Here is a 22,956-nt window from a genome sequence, read left to right as displayed (position 1 = left end):
ATAGATTATGTTGGGCCTAAAAATAACACGTTTTGGTCCGTTTTAGCCCGTTTGTGACACCAGACGGTCACCTATTGCAATTTAATAGTAAAGATGGGAGGAAGCGGATACCAGTCCTACTCGAATTTCCACTTTGCCAGGTTGCGGGTCGACAGACGAAGGAACGATGGCCTATATTGTCGCCGAGATTACCCGGTGATCTGATCTGCTTGGGATCACATGCAAGGCTGCAACACACGAGCTCATACGGCAGGGCAAAATCTCGTTAGACTCATCCGTCGGTTCTCCGCAGCTGACCGGCCTCCCCGGAACTTGGCGATACGGAGAGAGGGCCAGCAGGCGGAGGCACCCCGCGATGTCCCCGGCCTGTCCGTCACCACCACCACCCGCCGAGATCGCGACAAAACTCGACAAGGCATAAGGCAGTCGACGTCTATCGACGGCAGCTATTGCTTTTCTTGTCTCATGTCGTGGAGACGAAATAAACTCTCGTCTATCGCTTCTCTGTGAACACATAGCCTGCCTAGGGATGGCAATGGGTACCCATGACCCGCGTACCCGGTGGGTAAAAACCCAATAAGAGTACGGGTATGGGATAAAATATTACCCATGGGTTTGTAAATGGGAAAATGTCATACCCATCGGGTAGAGAGGGTACGGGTATGGGATGGTAGAACCCATACCCACATACCCATTTACCCATCTAAATTTAACTAATGGGTCATCGTAATATTCAAAACTACTTAATTTTCCCGTAATCATGCCTTCACGTTGCTAGGCTGAACCTCACGCTTTCCGGTCTTACAATCACTGGTAGGTTAGTGAGGATTAGACCCATATTTAGAATCGCTTCACCTTCTATCATATTTTTTGATCAATTTGATGTGTTGTAAGGGTGGGTATTTTTTACCCATGGGTACCCATTTACCCTATCGGGTGACGGGTATGGGAAAAAATTGTACCCGTTGACGGGTATGGGTACGGGTGATGGGTAAGATTTAAGGCGACGGGTACGGGTATGGGATGGCACTACCCATACCCATACCCTGCGGGTGCCATCCCTAAGCCTGCCTGTTCTTTTTTGACAGTAATAGCCTGCCTGTATTTTTTATACCCTACCTCGTGACCATGATCTGTACGAGTAGGCCACGGCTAAATCTGTTCGAGTAGAACACGGTTTATAATTATGATGACGACGACTAGATTTCAGGGAAGTTACTTTGACGAAACGTTTTCTTGACTTCAGGGTGGCAGACCATGTAATTTTACCAGAAAAATAGGGGCAGAAACAGACGGACCAACAAGAAGCCCTTTTGCTTTTATTATTAGGTATAGATAGAAAAGGTGCCCGTGCGTTGCAACGGAGAAATTTCTTTTACGCATGAATGCACCACGATGATTGTAGATACAGCCGTGCCTATGCAGGACTGGTAAGGTGTGCGATGAGTTCCGCCACCATGACAACGATCCAAGTCACACCGCCTCCCAGTAGTTGTAGAGACAATGAAGAAACAAGCCACTCTGAAAAATACCTGCTGATTTATCACTTGTTTAATCCAACTGAATCAATTTGTATTATCCATAAACCAGATCACTAATGAGGTTATATTATAATTTTATTCTTGTACTTTGATATAATTAGTTACAAAGAAAAATTGACGAAAACAAACAAACATGGACAGGACTAAAATTGACGAAAACAAACAAACATGGATAGGACGTCCAAGATTCACTTTCCCTTACAAGACACACATACCGGGCACTCCTTTGCTATTTCATTCTGGCCGTTGGAGACGTGGGTTGATCCTAAATTCTCGCCGATCTTCTTGAAGATAATAAAAAAATATCTCAGTTGTAAAGACTCAAGCACCAAACCCTGTAAGGCCAATAATGATGTGATTAGCACGTAAACTCAGACCATCCTTAGTACTAAATTTTGAGTCAAGCATAATAATTTATCATAAAGAAGTAACCGCACAATGCCAGGTTGCTTGTGCAATATATCAGCTTATTTATGTGTCACGGAGATTGTCTTGCCGGCTGAATTTTGAGCTGAAGCTAGCATACGGCGGGCAGCTGTTCAAAAATGTATTAGCTCATGCCTTGCAAAAACGACCAGTTCCACGGCGAGTTCTCCGGCAGAAGCTACTGATTACTTTGCTTGCAATTGCTCGTTCTCTTCTTGTACGTCATGAATTTCATGCTCATTGTCTAATACACAGAGTAGTTTTATCTTTCAATTGGAGGGTGTAGGCCTCGGCTTCTTCTCCGTCAGAAGCCACAGTTTACTTGAAACTTCAAATCGGTAGCATTGCAACAGCAGCAAACGGCCACGACCAGCTGGGCAGAAACCAGGAAGCCCCAGGAACGCTCTGGAGCGCATGGTGTTGCCGTGGTGGAGCTGACGCGCGCCAAGCGCTGGCCGGTGGACGTCCCCTACATGGCGACGCGCCCGACATGATCCTCACTGATCGTGTCTCCTTCGGAACCAAGGCGCCGCGGCATCGGGCCACTCAATCGGCAGTAGCGGATCCATTATCGTCGATCCGACCCCACCGCCGGAAGCGCCTACAAGCTGTGTATGGTCATCATGCTTGACACCTCTCCCACATTCTAAGAGATGGTGTAAATCGATGTGCTCGTGACAGCAGTCCCGTATAGAGGTCTTAGGTGCTTGCCGCCGCCACTCCCTCTTCTTCCAGGTGGCCGCCGCCGTTGCTCCCCTACTTCCGATGCCCGCCGCCGCTGCTCCTCTACTCCCGATGGAAGGCTGCGGCGTCGCTTTCGCATGCCCGGAGAGACGCGAAATAAGATGTGTGGCCATGGAAGATGGAGGACGGACGGGGCGATCGATCAGCATCGACGCGGCAGGTCGTAGCCGATCAGGAAGTGAGATGTAGGTCGGCAGGTCGTAGCCGATCAGGAAGTGAGATGTAGGTCGAGTGTTTAATAGTGGAGACATCCCGTCTGTCATCGATGCCGGCCGAACCCCACCAATCCCGGTCCCTAATCCCACCAGCAATGCCAGGAATTGGCTCTACGGGCAGTTCCCCGACGCGTTGTGCAAAGTTGCTGGCCCGACCGATTGCGCCTAGTAGATTGCAACGGGCAGGCCTGGATTCGAGTGCTTTTTATTGCCTAACGGGCCAAGTACAGTCCATGCCAGGCACGATCATTGCAAGAATCCATGTCGGGCACGCTCGATTTGGCGTCAAAACCGACGGACGAAGCCAAAGACGATGGACGAAACCATACTGAACGGAGCGAACCACGGAAACACTTTTACTTTTATTATTAGGTATAGATATATGGTACTGCATATGATTATGTATAGCAACAAGCGATGAAAGGGCTGATGCTCCTATTCCTTGTCGGCGGGAGGACTATGTGTGAGGCGACTTGAGCCAAATTAGAAGACCATAGCTATGTCGATTGGTCCTTGAAGTTGGAGGGGCTAGGATTTCGGTTGAGCGGAGTGGGGGAAGTTGTTGCTCATGGAACAAAAGTACTTAAAATAATAATATTGGTATATACAAGGTATATACTTGTACTATTTTAGTACTATAATAAGTATATTGGGTTCATCAAAAAGAAAATTATCTCGGGTCACAACCACGTGGGGTCAAGGTGAGGGAAAGTTGGTCAATACCTCGGAATCTGTTACCACTATATCTCCGCCCCAAGTTCTAATGAGCAAGTGCGGTTATTTTTTTTACTCCGTAAAAGGGAAATAGTGTTTCCTTGACACGCGTACAGCACGCGACCGTTGGGAACCCCAAGTGGAAGGTGTGATGCGTACAACAGTAAGTTTCCCTCAGTTAGAAACCAAGGTTTATCGAACCAGTAGGAGTCAAGAAGCACGTTGAAGGTTGATGGAGGCGAAGTGTAGTGCGGCGCAACACCAGGGATTCCGGCGCCAACGTGGAACCTGCACAACACAACCAAATTACTTTGCCCCAACGTGACAGCGAGGTTGTCAATCTCACTGGTCTTGCTGTAACAAAGGATTAGATGTATAGTGTGGATGATGAAGTTTGCATAAAACAGTAGAACAATTATTGCAGTAGATTGTATTCGATTAAAAGAATGGACCGGGGTCCACAGTTCACTAGAGGCGTCTCTCCGAAAAGAATAAGTATGTTGGGTGAACAAATTACAGTTGGGCAATTGACAAATAAAGAGGGCATGACCATGCACATACATGATATGATGATTATAGTGAGATTTAATTGGGCATTACGACAAAGTACATAGACCGCTATCCAGCATGCATCTATGCCTAAAAAGTCCACTTTCGGGTTATCATCCGAACCCCTTCCGGTATTAAGTTGCAAGCAACAGACAATTGCATTAAGTATGGTGCGTAATGTAATCAACAACTACATCCTTAGACATAGCATCGATGTTTTATCCCTAGTGGCAACAGCACATCCACAACCTTATAACTTTACATCGCTTGTCCCGGATTTAATGGAGGCAAGAACCCACTATCGAGCATAAATACTCCCTCTTGGAGTTACTAGCAAAAACTTGGCCAGAGCCTCTACTAATAACGGAGAGCATGCAAGATCATAAACAACACATAGATAATAGATTGATAATGAACATAACATAGCATTCTCTATTCATCGGATCCCAACAAACACAACATGTAGCATTACAGATAGATGATCTTGATCATGTTAGGCAGCTCACAAGATCCAACAATGAAGCACAATTAGGAGAAGATGACCATGTAGCTACTGCTATGGACCCATAGTCCAGGGGTGAACTACTCACTCATCACTCCGGAGGTGTCCATGGCGGTGAAGAGTCCTCCGGGAGATGATTCCCTTCTCCGGCAGGGTGCCGGAGGCGATCTCCTGAATCCCCCAAGATGGGATTGGCGGCGGCGGCGTCTCTGGAAGGTTTTCCGTATCGTGGCTCTCGGTACTGGGGGTTTCGCGATGAAGGCTTTAAGTAGGCGGAAGGGCGGAGTCGGAGGGCTGACGGGGCCCCACACGCTAGGGCCGTGCGGGCCCCCCTAGACCGCGCCGCCCTAGTGTGGCGGCGCCTCGTCGCCCCACTTCGGTTCCCTTTCGGTGTTCTGGAAGCTTCGTGGAAAAATAGGCCCCTGGGCGTTGATTTCGTCCAATTCCGAGAATATTTCCTTACTAGGATTTCGAAACCAAAAACAGCGAGAAAACAACAAGCGGCTCTTCGGCATCTCGTTAATAGGTTAGTGCCGGAAAATACATAAATATGACATAAAGTATGTATAAAACATGTAGGTATCATCAATAAAGTGGCATGGAACATAAGAAATTATTGATACGTCGGAAACGTATCAGCATCCCCAAGCTTAGTTCCTGCTCGTCCCGAGTAGGTAAACGATAACAAAGATAATTTCTGGAGTGACATGCCATCATAATCTTGATCAATACTATTGTAAGCACATGTAATGAATGCAGCGATCAAAGCAATGGTAATGTAATGAGTAAACAAATGAATCATATAGCAAAGAATTTTCATGAATAGTACTTTCAAGACAAGCATCAATAAGTCTTGCATAAGAGTTAACTCATAAAGCAATAAATTCAAAGTAAAGGCATTGAAGCAACACAAAGGAAGATTAAGTTTCAGCGGTTGCTTTCAACTTGTAACATGTATATCTCATGGATATTGTCAATGTAAAGTAATATAACAAGTGCAATATGCAAGTATGTAGGAATCAATGCACAGTTCACACAAGTGTTTGCTTCTTGAGGTGGAGAGAAATAGGTGAACTGACTCAACATAAAAGTAAAAGAAAGGCCCTTCGCAGAGGGAAGCATTGATTGCTATATTTGTGCTAGAGCTTTGGTTTTGAAAACAAGAAACAATTTTGTCAACGGTAGTAATAAAGCATATGCATCATGTAAATTATATCCTACAAGTTGCAAGTCTCATGCATAGTATACTAATAGTGCCCGCACCTTGTCCTAATTAGCTCGGATTACCTGGATTATCATCGCAATACATATGTTTTAACCAAGTGTCACAAAGGGGTACCTCTATGCCGCTTTGTACAAAGGTCTAAGGAGAAATCTCGCATTGGATTTCTCGCTTTTGATTATTCTCAACTTAGACATCCATACCGGGACAACATAGACAACAGATAATGGACTCCTCTTTAATGCATAAGCATTTAGCAACAATTAATTTTCTCATATGAGATTGAGGATATTTGTCCAAAAATGAAACTTCCACCATGATTCATGGCTTTAGTTAGCGGCCCAATGTTCTTCTTGAGAAACCAATGAAGCTAACGGAACATTATTAGGATCCATATTAGTCCTACCATTCACAAGCATAGACATAATAGCATCAATCTTATCACTCAAGGAAGAGGTTTCTTCGACAGAATTTACCTTCTTACCTTGTGGAGCTCTTTCCGTGTGCCATTTAGAGTAATTAATCATCATATTATCAAGAAACTTTGTTGCGTCGCCTAGAGTGATAGACATAAAGGTACCTCCAGCAGCTGAATCCAATAGGTTCCGCGAAGAAAAATTCAGTCTTGCATAAAAGGTTTGGATGATCATCCAAGTAGTCAGTCCATGGGTTGGGCAATTTTTAACCAAAGATTTCATTCTTTCCCAAGCTTGTGCAACATGCTCATTATCCAATTGTTTAAAATTCATTATGCTACTTCTCAAAGATATAATTTTAGCAGGAGGATAATATCTACCAATAAAAGCATCCTTCCATTTAGTCCATGAATCAATACTATTCTTAGGCAGAGATAGCAACCAATCTTTAGCTCTCCCTCTTAATGAGAAAGGAAACAATTTTAATTTTATAATATCACCATCTACATCCTTATACTTTTGCATTTCACATAATTCAACAAAATTATTGAGATGGGCAGCAGCATCATCAGAACTAACACCAGAAAATTGCTCTCTCATAACAAGATTCAGTAAAGCAGGTTTAATTTCAAAGAATTCTGTCGTAGTAGCAGGTGGAGCAATAGGTGTGCATAAGAAATCAATATTATTTGTGGTTGTGAAGTCACACAACTTAGTATTTTCAGGAGTACCCATTTTAGCAATAGTAAATAAAGCAAACTAGATAAAGTAAATGCAAGTAACTAATTTTTTTGTGTTTTTGATATAGCAAACAAGATAGCAAATAAAGTAAAACTAGCAACTAATTTTTTTTGTGTTTTTATATAGTGCAGCAAACAAAGTAGTAAATAAAATAAAGCAAGACAAAAACAAAGTAAAGAGATTGGATGGAGACTCCCCTTGCAGCGTGTCTTGATCTCCCCGGCAACAGCGCCAGAAATTTAGCTTGACACGCGTACATCACGCGACCGTTGGGGACCCCAAGTGGAAGGTGTGATGCGTACAGCAGTAAGTTTCCCTCAGTTAGAAACCAAGGTTTATCGAACCAGTAGGAGTCAAGAAGCACGTTGAAGGTTGATGGCGGCGAAGTGTAGTGCGGCGCAACACCAGGGATTCCGGCGCCAACGTGGAACCTGCACAACACAACCAAATTACTTTGCCCCAACGTGACAGTGAGGTTGTCAATCTCACTGGTCTTGTTGTAACAAAGTATTAGATGTATAGTGTGGATGATGAAGTTTGCAGAAAACAGTAGAACAAGTATTGCAGTAGATTGTATTCGATTAAAAGAATGGACCGGGGTCCACAGTTCACTAGAGGCGTCTCTCCGATAAGAATAAGTATGTTGGGTGAACAAATTACAGTTGAGAAATTAACAAATAAAGAGGGCATGACCATGCACATACATGGTATGATGAGTATAGTGAGATTTAATTGGGCATTACGACAAAGTACATAGACCGCTATCCAGCATGCATCTATGCCTAAAAAGTCCACCTTCAGGTTATTGATGTCTACGGGAGCTTCTATTCTTGTAGACAGTGTTGGGCCTCCAAGAGCAGAGGTTTGTAGAACAGCAGCAAGTTTCCCTTAAGTGGATTACCCAAGGTTTATCGATCTCGGGGAGGAAGAGGTCAAAGATATCCCTCTCATGCAACCCCGCAACCACAAAGCAAGAAGTCTCTTGTGTCCCCAACACACCTAGTAGGTGCACTAGTTCGGCGAAGAGATAGTGAAATACGGGTGGTATGAATAAGTAGTAGCAACGGCACCGAGAAAAGTGCTTTGCCCGGGACAATAAACAAGCAGTAGTAACGCAGCAGTAGTAACGCAGAGAAAACAAGAAACAAGCAGCGATAGCGATATTTAGGAACAAGGCCTAGGGATTAGACTTTCACTAGTGGACACTCTCAACATTGATCACATAACAGATAAATGCATACTCTACACTCTTGTTGGATGATGAACACATTGCGTAGGATTACACGAACCCTCAATGCCGGAGTTAACAAGCTCCACAATTCAATGTTCATATTTAAATAACCTTTGAGTGCAAGAAAGATCAACACGACTAAACCAAGTACTAACACAAGCATGCACACCGTCACCTTCACGCTATGTAGGAGGAATAGATCACATCAATACTATCATAATGATAATTAACTCCACAATCTACAAGAGATCATGATCATAGCATATGCCAAGTACTAACACGGATGCACACACCGTCACCATTACACCGTGCGGGAGGAATAAACTACTTTAATAACATCACTAGAGTAGCACATAGATAAATTGTGATACAAAACACATTGCAATCATAAAGAGATATAAATAAGCACTTCACTACGCCATTCATAACGAGTGAGTAAGTATTCTGTGAAATATAGCCTAAGAGACCCACACGGTGCACACACTCGTCACCTTTACACACGTGGGACAAGGAGTCTCCGGAGATCACATAAGTAAAACTCACTTGACTAGCATAATGACATCTAGATTACAAGCATCATCATATAAATCACAATCATGTAAGGCAGCTCATGAGATTATTGTATTGAAACACATAGGAGAGAGATGAACCACATAGCTACCGGTACAGCCCCGAGCCTCGATGGAGAACTACTCCCTCCTCATGGGAGCAGCAGCGATGATGAAGATGGCGGTGGAGATGGCAGCGGTGTCGATGGAGAAGCCTTCCGGGGCACTTCCCCGCTCCGGCAGGGTGCCGGAACGGAGACTCCTGTCCCCCGGATCTTGGCTTCGCGATGGCGGCGGCTCCGGAAGGTTTTCCGTATCGTGGTTCTTCGCATCGGGGTTTTCGCGACGGAGGCTTTATATAGGCGAAGAGGCGGCGCAGGAGGGTCGAAGGGGTGGCCACACCATATGGCGGCGCGGCCGGGGCCCGGGCCGCGCCGGCCTATGGTCCGGGGGCCCGATGCCCCCCTCCGGTCCTTCCCGGGTGTTCTGGATGCTTCCGGTGAAAATAGGAACCCGGGTCTTCGTTTCGTCCAATTCCGAGAATATTTCGTTACTAGGATTTCGAAACCAAAAACAGCGGAAAACGAGAACCGGCACTTCGGCATCTTGTTAATAGGTTAGTTCCGAGAAAATGCACGAATATGACATAAAGTGTGCATAAAACATGTAGGTATCATCAATAATATGGCATAGAACATAAGAAATTATCGATACGTCGGAGACGTATCAAGCATCCCCAAGCTTAGTTCTCGCTCGTCCCGAGCAGGTAAAACGATAACAAAGATAATTTCTGAAGTGATATGCCATCATAACCTTGATCATACTATTTGTAAACATATGTAGTGAATGCAGCGATCAAAACAATGGTAATGACATGAGTAAACAAGTGAATCATAAAGGCAAAGACTTTTCATGAATAGTACTTCAAGACAAGTATTAATAAGTCTTGTATAAGAGTTAACTCATAAAGCAATAAATCAAAGTAAAGGTATTGAAGCAACACAAAGGAAGATTAAGTTTCAGCGGTTGCTTTCAACTTGTAACATGTATATCTCATGGATAATTGTCAACATAGAGTAATATAACAAGTACAATATGCAAGTATGTAAGAATCAATGCACAGTTAATCACAAATGTTTGCTTCTTGAGGTGGAGAGAAATAGGTGAACTGACTCAACATAAAAGTAAAGAGAATGGTCCTTCAAAGAGGAAAGCATCGATTGCTATATTTGTGCTAGAGCTTTTATTTTGAAAACATGAAACAATTTTGTCAACGGTAGTAATAAAGCATATGAGTTATGTACATTATATCTTACAAGTTGCAAATCTCATGCATAGTATACTAATAGTGCCCGCACCTTGTCCTAATTAGCTTGGACTACCGGATCTTTGCAATGCACATGTTTTAACCAAGTGTCACAATGGGGTACCTCCATGCCGCCTCGTACAAAGGTCTAAGGAGAAAGCTCGCATTTTGGATTTCTCGCTTTTGATTATTCTCAACTTAGACATTCATACCGGGACAACATGGACAACGAGATAATGGACTCCTCTTTAATGCATAAGCATGTGGCAACAATTATTATTCTCATATGAGATTGAGGATATGTGTCCAAACTGAAACTTCCACCATGAATCATGGCTTTAGTTAGCGGCCCAATGTTCTTCTCTAACAATATGCATGCTCCAACCATAAAGGTGGTAGATCTCTCTTACTTCGGACAAGACGGACATGCATAGCAACTCACATGATATTCAACAAAGAATAGTTGATGGCGTCCCTGAAACATGGTTATCGCACAACAAGCAACTTAATAAGAGATAAAGTGCATAAGTACATATTCAATACCACAATAGTTTTTAAGCTATTTGTCCCATGAGCTATATATTGCAAAGGTGAATGATGGAATTTTAAAGGTAGCACTCAAGCAATTTACTTTGGAATGGCGGATAAATACCATGTAGTAGGTAGGTATGGTGGACACAAATGGCATAGTGGTTGGCTCAAGTATTTTGGATGCATGAGAAGTATTCCCTCTCGATACAAGGTTTAGGCTAGCAAGGTTATTTGAAACAAACACAAGGATGAACGGTACAGCAAAACTCACATAAAAGACATATGGTAAACATTATAAGACTCCATACCGTCTTCCTTGTTGTTCAAAACTCAATACTAGATGTTATCTAGACTCTAGAGAAACCAAATATGCAAACCAAATTAGCAAGCTCTAAGTGTTTCTTCATTAATGGGTGCAAAGTATATGATGCAAGAGCTTAAACATGAGCACAACAATTGCCAAGTATCACATTAACCAAGACATTAAAACAATTTACTACATGTATCATTTTCCAATTCCAACCATATAACAAATTAACGAAGAAGAAACTTCGCCATGAAAATTAAAAGCTAAGAACACATGTGTTTATATGAACCAGCGGAGCGTGTCTCTCTCCCACACAAGCATTTATTCAAACAAAAACAAAAACAAAAGCACACAGACGCTCCAAGTAAAGTACATAAGATGTGGCCGAATAAAAATATAGTTTCAAGAGAAGGAACCTGATAATTTGTCGATGAAGAAGGGGATGCCTTGGGCATCCCCAAGCTTAGACGCTTGAGTCTTCTTAGAATATGCAGGGGTGAACCACCGGGGCATCCCCAAGCTTAGAGCTTTCACTCTCCTTGATCATAGTATATCATCCTCCTCTCTTGACCCTTGAAAACTTCCTCCACACCAAACTCGAAACAACTCATTAGAGGGTTAGTGCACAATAAAAATTAACATGTTCAGAGGTGACACAATCATTCTTAACACTTCTGGACATTGCATAAAGCTACTGGACATTAATGGATCAAAGAAATTCATCCAACATAGCAAAAGAGGCAATGCGAAATAAAAAGGCAGAATCTGTCAAAACAGAACAGTCCGTAAAGATGGATTTTATTAGGCCACCAGACTTGCTCAAATGAAAATGCCCAAATTGAATGAAAGTTGCGTACATATCTGAGGATCACACACGTAAATTGGCTTAATTTTCTGAGCTACCTACAGGGAGGTAGACCCAGATTCGTGACAGACAAAGAAATCTGGAACTGCGCAGTAATCCAAATCTAGTACTTACTTTACTATCAAAGACTTTACTTGGCACAACAAAACATAAAACTAAGATAAGGAGAGGTTGCTACAGTAGTAAACAACTTCCAAGACACAAATATAAAATAAATTACTGTAGCAAAATAACACATGGGTTATCTCCCAAGAAGTTCTTTCTTTATAGCCGTTAAGATGGGCTCAGACAGTTTTAATGATGCACTCGCAAGAAATAGTATTTGAAGCAAAAGAGAGCATCAAGAGGCAAATTCAAAACACATTTAAGTCTAACATGCTTCCTATGCATAGGAATCTTGTAAGTAAACAAGTTCATGAAGAGCAAAGTAACAAGCATAGGAAGATAAAACAAGTGTAGCTTCAAAAATTTCAGCACATAGAGAGGTGTTTTAGTAACATGAAAATTTCTACAACCATATTTTCCTCTCTCATAATAACTTTCAGTAGCATCATGAGCAAACTCAACAATATAACTATCACATAAAGCATTCTTATCATGAGTCTCATGCATAAAATTATTACTCTCCACATAAGCATAATCAATTTTATTAGTAATAGCGGGAGCAAATTCAACAAAGTAGCTATCATTATTATTCTCATCAAGTGTAGGAGGCATAGTATAATCACAATAAAATTTACTCTCCATAGTAGGTTGTACCAAAAGACCACTATTATAATCATCATAAATAGGAGGCAAAGTATCATCAAAGAAAATTTTCTCCTCAATGCTTGGGGGACTGAAAATATCATGAAAACCAGACTTCCCCAAGCTTAGAACTTTCTATATTATTATCAACAATGGTGTTCAAAGCGTTCATACTAATATTACTACCAGCATGCAAATAAGATTCCATAGGTTTTTTAATTTTCGCATCAAACAATCCATGTTTTAAATCAGGAAATAGAATAAGAAGCTCATTGTTGTCCATTATGCCAAACTAGTGTAAACAAGAAACAAAAAGATGCAATTGCAGGATCTAAAGGAAATAGCTTCGAGCACACACACAATGGCGCCAGAAAAGTACTGTTACCTGGAACCGAAGTATGAGTGCCTTTTTACCTTTCCTCCCCGGCAACGGCGCCAGAAAAGTGCTTGATGTCTACGGGAGCTTCTATTCTTGTAGACAGTGTTGGGCCTCCAAGAGCAGAGGTTTGTAGAACAGCGAGCAAGTTTCCCTTAAGTGGATTACCCAAGGTTTATCGATCTCGGGGAGGAAGAGGTCAAAGATATCCCTCTCATGCAACCCCGCAACCACAAAGCAAGAAGTCTCTTGTGTCCCCAACACACCTAGTAGGTGCACTAGTTCGGCGAAGAGATAGTGAAATACAGGTGGTATGAATAAGTAGTAGCAACGGCACCGTAAAAGTGCTTTGCCCAGGACGAGTAAACAAGCAGTAGTAACGCAGCAGTAGTAACGCAGTAAAACGAGTAAACAAGCAGCGATAGCGATATTTAGGAACAAGGCCTAGGGATTAGACTTTCACTAGTGGACACTCTCAACATTGATCACATAACGTAACGGATAAATGCATACTCTACACTCTTGTTGGATGATGAACACATTGCGTAGGATTACACGAACCCTCAATGCCGGAGTTAACAAGCTCCACAATTCAATGTTCATATTTAAATAACCTTAGAGTGCAAGAAAGATCAACACGACTAAACCAAGTACTAACACAGCATGCACACCTGTCACCTTCACGCTATGTAGGAGGAATAGATCACATCAATACTATCATAATGATAATTAACTCCACAATCTACAAGAGATCATGATCATAGCATATGCCAAGTACTAACACGGATGCACACACTGTCACCATTACACCGTGCAGGAGGAATAAACTACTTTAATAACATCACTAGAGTAGCACATAGATAAATTGTGATACAAAACACATTGCAATCATAAAGAGATATAAATAAGCACTTCACTACGCCATTCATAACTGTGAGTAAGTATTCCGTGAAATATAGCCTAAGAGACCCACACGGTGCACACACTCGTCACCTTTACACACGTGGGACAAGGAGTCTCCGGAGATCACATAAGTAAAACTCACTTGACTAGCATAATGACATCTAGATTACAAGCATCATCATATAAATCTCAATCATGTAAGGCAGCTCATGAGATTATTGTATTGAAGCACATAGGAGAGAGATGAACCACATAGCTATCGGTACAGCCCCGAGCCTCGATGGAGAACTACTCCCTCCTCATGGGAGCAGCAGCGGTGATGAAGATGGCGGTGGAGATGGCAGCGGTGTCGATGGAGAAGCCTTCCGGGGCACTTCCCCGCTCCGGCAGGGTGCCGGAACAGAGACTCCTGTCCCCCGGATCTTGGCTTCGCGATGGCGGCGGCTCTGGAAGGTTTTCCGTATCGTGGTTCTTCGCATCAGGGTTTTCGCGACGGAGGCTTTATATAGGCGAAGAGGCGGCGCAGGAGGGTCGAAGGGGTGGCCACACCATATGGCGGCGCGGCCAGGGCCTGGGCCGCGCCGGCCTATGGTCTGGGGGCCCGGTGCCCCCCCTCTGGTCCTTCCCGGGTGTTCTGGATGCTTCCGGTGAAAATAGGAACCTGGGTCTTCGTTTCGTCCAATTCCGAGAATATTTCGTTACTAGGATTTCGAAACCAAAAACAGCAGAAAACAGGAACCGGCACTTCGGCATCTTGTTAATAGGTTAGTTCCAGAAAATGCACGAATATGACATAAAGTGTGCATAAAACATGTAGGTATCATCAATAATATGGCATAGAACATAAGAAATTATCGATACGTCGGAGACGTATCAGTTATCATCCGAACCCCTTCCAGTATTAAGTTGCAAACAACAGACAATTGCATTAAGTATGGTGCGTAATGTAATCAACAACTACATCTTTAGACATAGCATCGATGTTTTATCCCTAGTGGCAACATCACATCCACAACCTTAGAACTTTTTGTCACTGTCCCAGATTTAATGGAGGCATGAACCCACTATCGAGCATAAATACTCTCTCTTGGAGTTACTAGCAAAAACTTGGCCAGAGCCTCTACTAATAACGAAGAGCATGCAAGATCATAAACAACACATAGATAATAGATTGATAATCAACATAACATAGCATTCTCTATTCATCGGATCCCAACAAACACAACATGTAGCATTACAGATAGATGATCTTGATCATGTTAGGCAGCTCACAAGATCCAACAATGAAGCACAATTAGGAGAAGATGACCATCTAGCTACTGCTATGGACCCATAGTCTAGGGGTGAACTACTCACTCATCACTCGGGAGGCGACCATGGCGGTGAAGAGTCCTCCGGGAGATGATTCCCCTCTCCGGCAGGGTGCCGGAGGCGATCTCCTGAATCCCCCGAGATGGGATTGGCGGCGGCGGTGTCTCTGGAATGTTTTCCGTATCGTGGCTCTCGGTACTGGAGGTTTCGCGATGAAGGCTTTAAGTAGGCGGAAGGGCGGAGTCGGAGGGCTGACGGGTGCCCCACACACTAGGGCCGTGCCGCCCTAGTGTGGCGGCGCCTCGTCGCCCCACTTCGGTTCCCTTTCGGTGTTCTGGAAGCTTCGTGGAAAAATAGGCCCCTGGGCGTTGATTTCGTCCAATTCCGAGAATATTTTCTTACTAGGATTTCTGAAACCAAAAACAGCAGAAAACAGCAACTGGCTATTCGGCATCTCGTTAATAGGTTAGTGCCGGAAAATGCATAAATATGACATAAAGTATGTATAAAACATGTAGGTATCATCAATAAAGTGGCATGGAACATCAGTAATTATCGATACGTCGGAGACGTATCATTCCTCTCCCCCGGAAACATATGCCCCGCATCTCCACCTCCTAGTATCGTAGTACTACTGCATCTTCTCCAAAAAACCCTCTTCTGTCTCTTTCTCCCATTCACCCCTCTCTCCCTTGCATTAGATTACCGACTCCAATGAAGCAGAAGCGTAAGGTTGAGGAGATTCCTGATTGCTACCACCAGTCCATGGGGTGGGGCAACCTCCACTACCCACTGGTGGATAACATAGCCGAGCGGGCGGATATCCTCAGCACTGGTCGCCTCGCTCGAGGCATGATCAACATGTGGCATGTCATCCGCGGAGCGCATAAGGTTCCGTTCGGTGTACCGAGCCTGCTCCACTGCGACCCCGAGACATGGCCAGACGACCGCGACAATACTGTAAGAGTATTTATTTATTTAGTCGTCTCGTTTCAGCTTGTGTTTTTTCAATCAATTTTTCTTACTGCCAAACATCATGCATATATTTAGACTCAAGATCATCACCTAATTTGGGAGTACTGTAAGGTTTGCTGCCTTCACTATGCACATGTACTCTTCGGAATTGCTTTATTTATCCATTGCATCTGTGCGTTAGTTCTGCACAATCCGCTCTTCATTCTGTCGAATACCTTGCATGCATAGACAATTTTGAAACAAATCCTATTTGCAGGGCATTCACGCGTTGCCGATGCCATTAGACAAGCCGACAGTTCCAGCATTTATCCATACCAAGGAGGAACTGGATGGACATGGACCCATGCACTGGGTGGGTTGTAACGGCGACTGGGTGGCATTTGTCCAGCAGGACGGGCACTTGACGATCCGCAACATATACATATCAGATACTATTATACCTCTTCCATCTCTGCAAGATGCAGGAATTTCTTTGGGCCCTACTCGTGAATGGTGGAATGCCAGCCCACCATTCCTCTTCAAATACAAAATAGATAAAAGTTTGGAACTGCTCAAAGTACGGATCGTCAAGAAGCCGTACAAAGATGATCTAGCAGGGCCATGGCATTACGAGGTAATCGTTGTATTTGACTACTTGATCGCTATCCTACAAGCGCCCCTAGAAAAGGAGTGGAATATCCTGGGAAACCCCAAATTCTTTGAAGGAACCAGCTATGTCGATGCCATGGGCATTTCTGGATATGGTACAAGTTCACACCTGCATCGTGTATACGCAGTTACATATCCGTATGGAGATGTTCTGGTTTGGGAACCATATACCTGTGGTGAGTCTTTGTTTTATGTCTTAACTAGTAAATGGCATGCTGCACATGTTGGACCAATTACGAATCGCAATACTGATGTAAGTTCGTTCTAAATGTTGTTCAAACTTTCAATACAACTAATATTTTGGTTATACCATCAAAATAAGTGTGAGCATACAGTTTATAAATATGAACAAAAAATTGGAACCTTTCTTAATCACTATCAAGTGGGACGTGTGATATCGGTGTGAGGCTGCTCTGATTTTTCATCATAATGGAAACATGACGGTTCTAGAAACACGTGGACACTGGTGTGGTATTTTTTTCACGCGAATACCTCTAATCCCAACCGTTAGATTTTGGACACCAACAGTTGGAATTGCTGCTACATGTCTTGTTCAAAACTGGTGCCTTATAGTAGTAGAAGATAGAAGATAGAAGATAGAAGATAGAAGAGAAGAGATAATTTACAGTGTAGTTCCTACTTGCTGCATTGTGGTTGATCTTTGTGCATTGCAGGGACACATGCAGCCCCGCATCTCATTGACGCCAATGTCATTGAAGATGAAGAAGCAGAAGCGGCTGCAATTTTGGCTCAAATCGAGGGAGATGCTGTCATGGAAGATGATGAAGCAAATGTGGCTCAAGGCGATGGAGGTGCCGATGAAGATAATGATGCTGATGTAGAAGAATTAGAAGAAGAAGAATTAGAAGAAGAAGAAGAATTAGAAGAAGACGAATTAGATGATGAAGAATTAGATGATGAAGAATTAGATGATGATGGTGATAATCATAATGATGAAGATGAAGATGTATTTCTTGGATTTTCTAACCAGCGCACTTGGTTCCTGGCACCAATGAGAGCAGAGTCCATTACTGGTGAATCCGATCTCGCGTGGATTCAGGTTAAGGGTTATCGGCCCATCCTCGGTCCTCCAATATTACATATGGGTAACAAGCTGAGGTCTTATCCTTTGGTACGGTGCTACGTTTTCTTGAGATCTGCCCATACCTTGGACCCTGTAGAAGAGGCAAGGTGGGAAAGATTGAACAATTTGAAGGGGCGTTCTTTATTTCTTGGACTCAATCACCCAATTTTCATGCTACCCCCGCCAATCGACGCAGAGGCTGCAGAACCAGATTTCCAATTGTTCAAACCTGACTGTGTCTTTGCTACCCACAATCGCGCCCGTGATACATGGATACGTCCAAGGCCAAATTGGTGCAGAATGCACGTCAATGGAGCTCCTGCCATAGGCTCAAGATTGCAGTACAAAAAAGAGAAGATTGAACATAGAGCTGAAGCACCCATGTGGTTCGCCCCAACACTTCCACCTGTTTTTCCTTGAGAAATAAGAGACGGATGGTGACCTTATTTTATAGAGAAAACATAGTGTTCGTGAGCTTAACCTCATGAACATTCGTTGTTCAGTTTTTGGTGAAATCAAAATTTTGCAGAGATGAAGATCTTTGTTTGAATCCCGTGCTGAACATATTTTTCACAAATTAGCTACCCGTATTGTGATGAATACATGCTGGTCTGTTGTTTGGTGGAGTACCAGACATGAAGATCTTTGTCCTGAATACCACAATGGACATATTTTTTTCTTCAAAAATTAGCTAAGCTCGCGCTATTAGGCGCAAATGCCTAAGAGATTTGGTGCTCTTGGGCACCAGTGCTCCTGCTATTTTAGAAAAAATAAAAAACATATTTAAGTGTTTCAAAAAAATTAGAAAAAATATCATGGTGTAGCTAATGAATGGTCCCATAAGCGTGAAAAATTTCAGTTTCAAATACAAAAAATTCTGGGCTACACAAAAATAATAAATGTGTGGATCTGGGTATGCATATTTCAGATCTCCAAATTTCAACAGATTTTGTCTTTTTTGTGTAGTCTACAATATAAAGAATTTCATATTAAATTTTACACGCTTGTAGGTTACTTTAATTATTTTGTCTACATTTATTTTCAGATTTTTTTGAAACAAATATGTATGATTTTTGATTTTTTTTAAACAGCAGGAGCACTGGTGCCCATGAGCCAAAGACACTTTTCGCAAATGCCTTCCGTAAAGGAACGGATGGTGACCTTATTTTATAGAGAAACCATAGTGTTCGTGAAGTTAACGTCATGAACACACGCTGTTCGGTTTTTGGTGAAATCAAAATTTAGCAGAGATGAAGATCTTTGTTTGAATCCCATGATGAACACATTTTTCCTAAATTAGCTACCCGTATTGTGATGAATACATGCTGGTCTGTTTTTTGGTGGAGTAGCAGACATGAAGATCTTTGTTTTGGTAACGATCAGGCGTGAAATAATTTAGATTAGTTTTCCTTTATAAATGTTCAAAATCGTATAACTTTTGCACCAGATGTCGAAATTAAGATCCGCTTTCACTTTTGAATTTCTTACGCTGAGCTCTTCAAAACTAGATCTCATTTCTATGTATTTTTATAATGTTTTTTCTAAAGCAACTTCTACGTGCGATATAGCAATTATAATGCAAGACGATGCAACTTTAGTGCGGGACGAAGCAATTTTGCTGCACAACGTAAATCTACATTCACAATGAAAGTTGCATCGCTGGATGCCAAAGTTGCTCATCCATACATCAAAATTTATTCGGTGGACTCCAAAGTTGCTTTGATGGACGCCAAAATTAGACCATCACAAACCAAATTTGCTCTCTCGAGTACCAAAGTTGCTCTGCAGGACACTAAATTTGCTCGGTCGGACGCCAAAGTTGCTCTGCAAGGTTAAAAAACTACGTCACCGGGCGCCAAGGTTGCTATGCAGGGCACTTAAGTTCCTTCGTCACACATTGAAAATGCTCCGATTGACACTAAAATTGTTGTCGGGCATCAAAGTTGTGCCTTTGTGTACCAAAAAGTGCATATGTTAGTTGCATATCAAAGTTGCTTTGTCACATACCAAAGTTATTTTGCTGCATAACAAAATTGCTTTGTCGCGCATCAAAGTTGCTTGTTTAAAAAATTCGTCGAAACATATGAAAATGTGGTCTAGTTTCGAAGCTCTCGTCGTGGGGATTGTAGAAGTGAAAACGGATTGTAATTCCGCCGCACGGTTTAAAAGTTACATTTTTTCAGAAAACGGCACCTGATATCAGATAGCTTACGCATCAGTTGTCGTCTAGTGGGTGTGCCCGGAACGTACGTCTGGCACGCGCCCGCCGGTTAGATTTCAGGATAGAAAAAAAGGTACTCGTACTGTACGACAATCTACATGGTAATTTACGTGGGCCGACTAGCTCAGGAGATAACGGCCCAATACCTGCGTCCTCATCATTGAAATGCGGCCAGAGATCGAAAGAAAAAATAATCCAAGAAAGGAAACATTTATTCTACATAGAGGATGACATGTGGGACCTATTTTGCAGCAGTGTCCTCAACGTTGACAAGGCGGCAGGGGATCGAAAGAAACGGCAAAGTAGCCCGAAATCAGGGGCAAATATAAATTCGAGAAAGGAAACGTTTATTCAACAGTCAGGCTGACATGTGGGACATATCTTGCAGCCGCGGCCACAACATTTATCATTCAGAGAGGATGACATGTGGGACCCACGAACCAGCATCGTTCTCGACGTTTCTCAAATGGGGCAGGAGATCGAAAGAAAAAGGCAAGTAGCTCGAAATCAGGTGTCCAAAAAAAATCTAAGAAAGAAAAGGTTTATCGCACATAGATGCTGACATATTGGATCCAATTTGCAGCAGCGTCATCAACGTTTCAAAGGCGGTGGAGCTCGAAAGAAAAAGGCAAATAGCCAGAAATTAGGGGTCAAAAATAAATCCAACAAAGGAAACTTTTATCGTACAAAGAGGCTGACATGTGGGACCCATGAGCCAGCAGCGTCCTCAACGTTTCTAAGGCGGCGGGCGATCGAAAAAAGGGAAATAGCCAGAAATTAGGGGAAAAAATAAAGTAGCCAGAAATTAGGGAAAAAAACTCCAAAAAAAGAAAGTTGATTGTACATAGACGATGACATGCGGGTCCCATGAGTCAGCAGCTTACTCAACTTTTCCAAGGCAGCAGGGGATCAAAAGAAAAAAAGGAAATCGCCAAAAATAAACTTTTATAGTACATAAAGGATGACATGCGGGTCCCATTTTGCAGCAGCGTTCCCAACATTTCAAATGCGGCTTCAGATCAAAAGAAAAAGAAAGTAGCCAGAAATTAGGGGGTCAAAAAAAAATCCAAGAAAATAAAGTTGATGGACATAGAGGATGATATGCAGGTCCCATGAGCCAGCAGCTTACTCAACGTTTCCAAGGCGGCAGGGGATCAAAAGAAAAAGGAAATAGCCAAAAATCAGAGGGTGAAAAAAAATACATGAAAATGAACTTTTATAGCACATAGAGGATGACATGCGGGTCCCATGAGCGAGCAGGTTCCTCAACGTTTCAAACGTGGCATGAGATCGAAAGAAAAAGGCAAGTGACCAAATATGAGGAGCCAAAAATAATTCAAGAAAAGAAAGTTTTATAGTACATAGAGGATGACATGCGGGTCCCATGATCCTGCAGGTTCCTCGACGTTTCAAACGTGGCATGAGATCGAAAGAAAAAGGCAAGTGACCAAATATCAGGAGCCAAAAATAATCCAAGAAAAGAAATTTTATTGTACATAGAGGATGACATGCGGGTCCCATTTTGCAGCAGCGGTCTCAACGTTTCCAAGGCGGCACAGGACCAAAAGAAAAATGAAGTAGCCATAAATCAGGGGGTGAAAAAAATTCAAGAAGAAAGATTTCAATTGGGCTGCATCTGGACATCTGGGCCTTCGAACTATCCTTCTAGGCCTTTTGACTCGTACAATTACAGCCCACTCCAAAACAGGAAAGTTCGGAATTTTCTAAAAAAAACAGGAAAGTCCTATGCTTCGCAAAAACAAAAAAAACAAGGAGATTCAACATATAAGTTTGTTTATGTAAAAATAAATATTTAATTTATCCGTTTGCAATAGCTCAGAGCGCAATACACTGTTTATTGTCTGCAAAATTATCAAGATATCACATGTTTCTTGTACGGGGAGGCTGACATCGGGGACCCATAAGCCAGCAGCATCGTCAACGTTTTAAAGGCGGCAGGGGATGGAAAGAAAAAATAAACCAAAAATATGTTGGTAAAAAATCCAAGAAAAGAAACATTTTCGTTGTAAGAGGATGACATGCGGGACCCATGAGGCAGCAGCATCCTCAACGATTCCAACGCGGCAGGGGATCAAAGAAAAAAAAGGAAATATCCAGAAATTAATTAGGGGTTCAAAATAAATCCATCAAAGGAAACTTTTATTGTTCTCAGAGGATGACATGTGGGACGTACCTGCCAACAGCGTCCTCATCGTTTCAAAGGGGGCGGGAGATCAAAAGAAAAAGGCAAATAGCCGGAAATTAGGGGTCAAAAATAACTCCAAGAAAGGAAACTTTTATTATTCGTAGAGGATGACATGCGCGACCCATGAGCCAGCAGCTTACTCAACGTTTCAAAGGCGGCATGAGATCGAAAGAAAAAGGCAAGTGACAAAATATCAGGAGCCAAAGATAATCCAAGAAAAAACTTTATTGTACGTAGAGGATGACATGCGGGTCCCAATTAGCAGCAGCGGTCTCAACGTTTCAAATACAGCTTGAGATCAAAAGAAAAGAAAGTTGATTGTACATAGAGGATGATATGCGGGTCCCATGAGTCAGTAGCTTACTCAACGTTTCCAAGGCGGCAGGGGATCAAAAGAAAAAGGAAATAGCCAAAAATCAGAGGGTGAAAAAAAACCCAAGAAAATAAACTTTTATAGCACATAGAGGATGACATGCGGGTCCCATTAGCCAGCAGGGTCCTCAACGTTTCAAACGTGGCATGAGATCGAAAGAAAAAGGCAAGTGACCAAATATCAGGAGCCAAAAATAATTCAAGAAAATAAACTTGATTGTACATAGAGGATGACATGCTGGTCCCAATTAGCAG

This window comes from Lolium rigidum, chromosome 5 (assembly GCF_022539505.1).
Source record: "Lolium rigidum isolate FL_2022 chromosome 5, APGP_CSIRO_Lrig_0.1, whole genome shotgun sequence".
NCBI lineage: Eukaryota > Viridiplantae > Streptophyta > Magnoliopsida > Poales > Poaceae > Lolium > Lolium rigidum.
The sequence above is the reverse complement of the archived record's forward strand: the minus strand, read 5'-3'. Positions refer to the sequence as shown.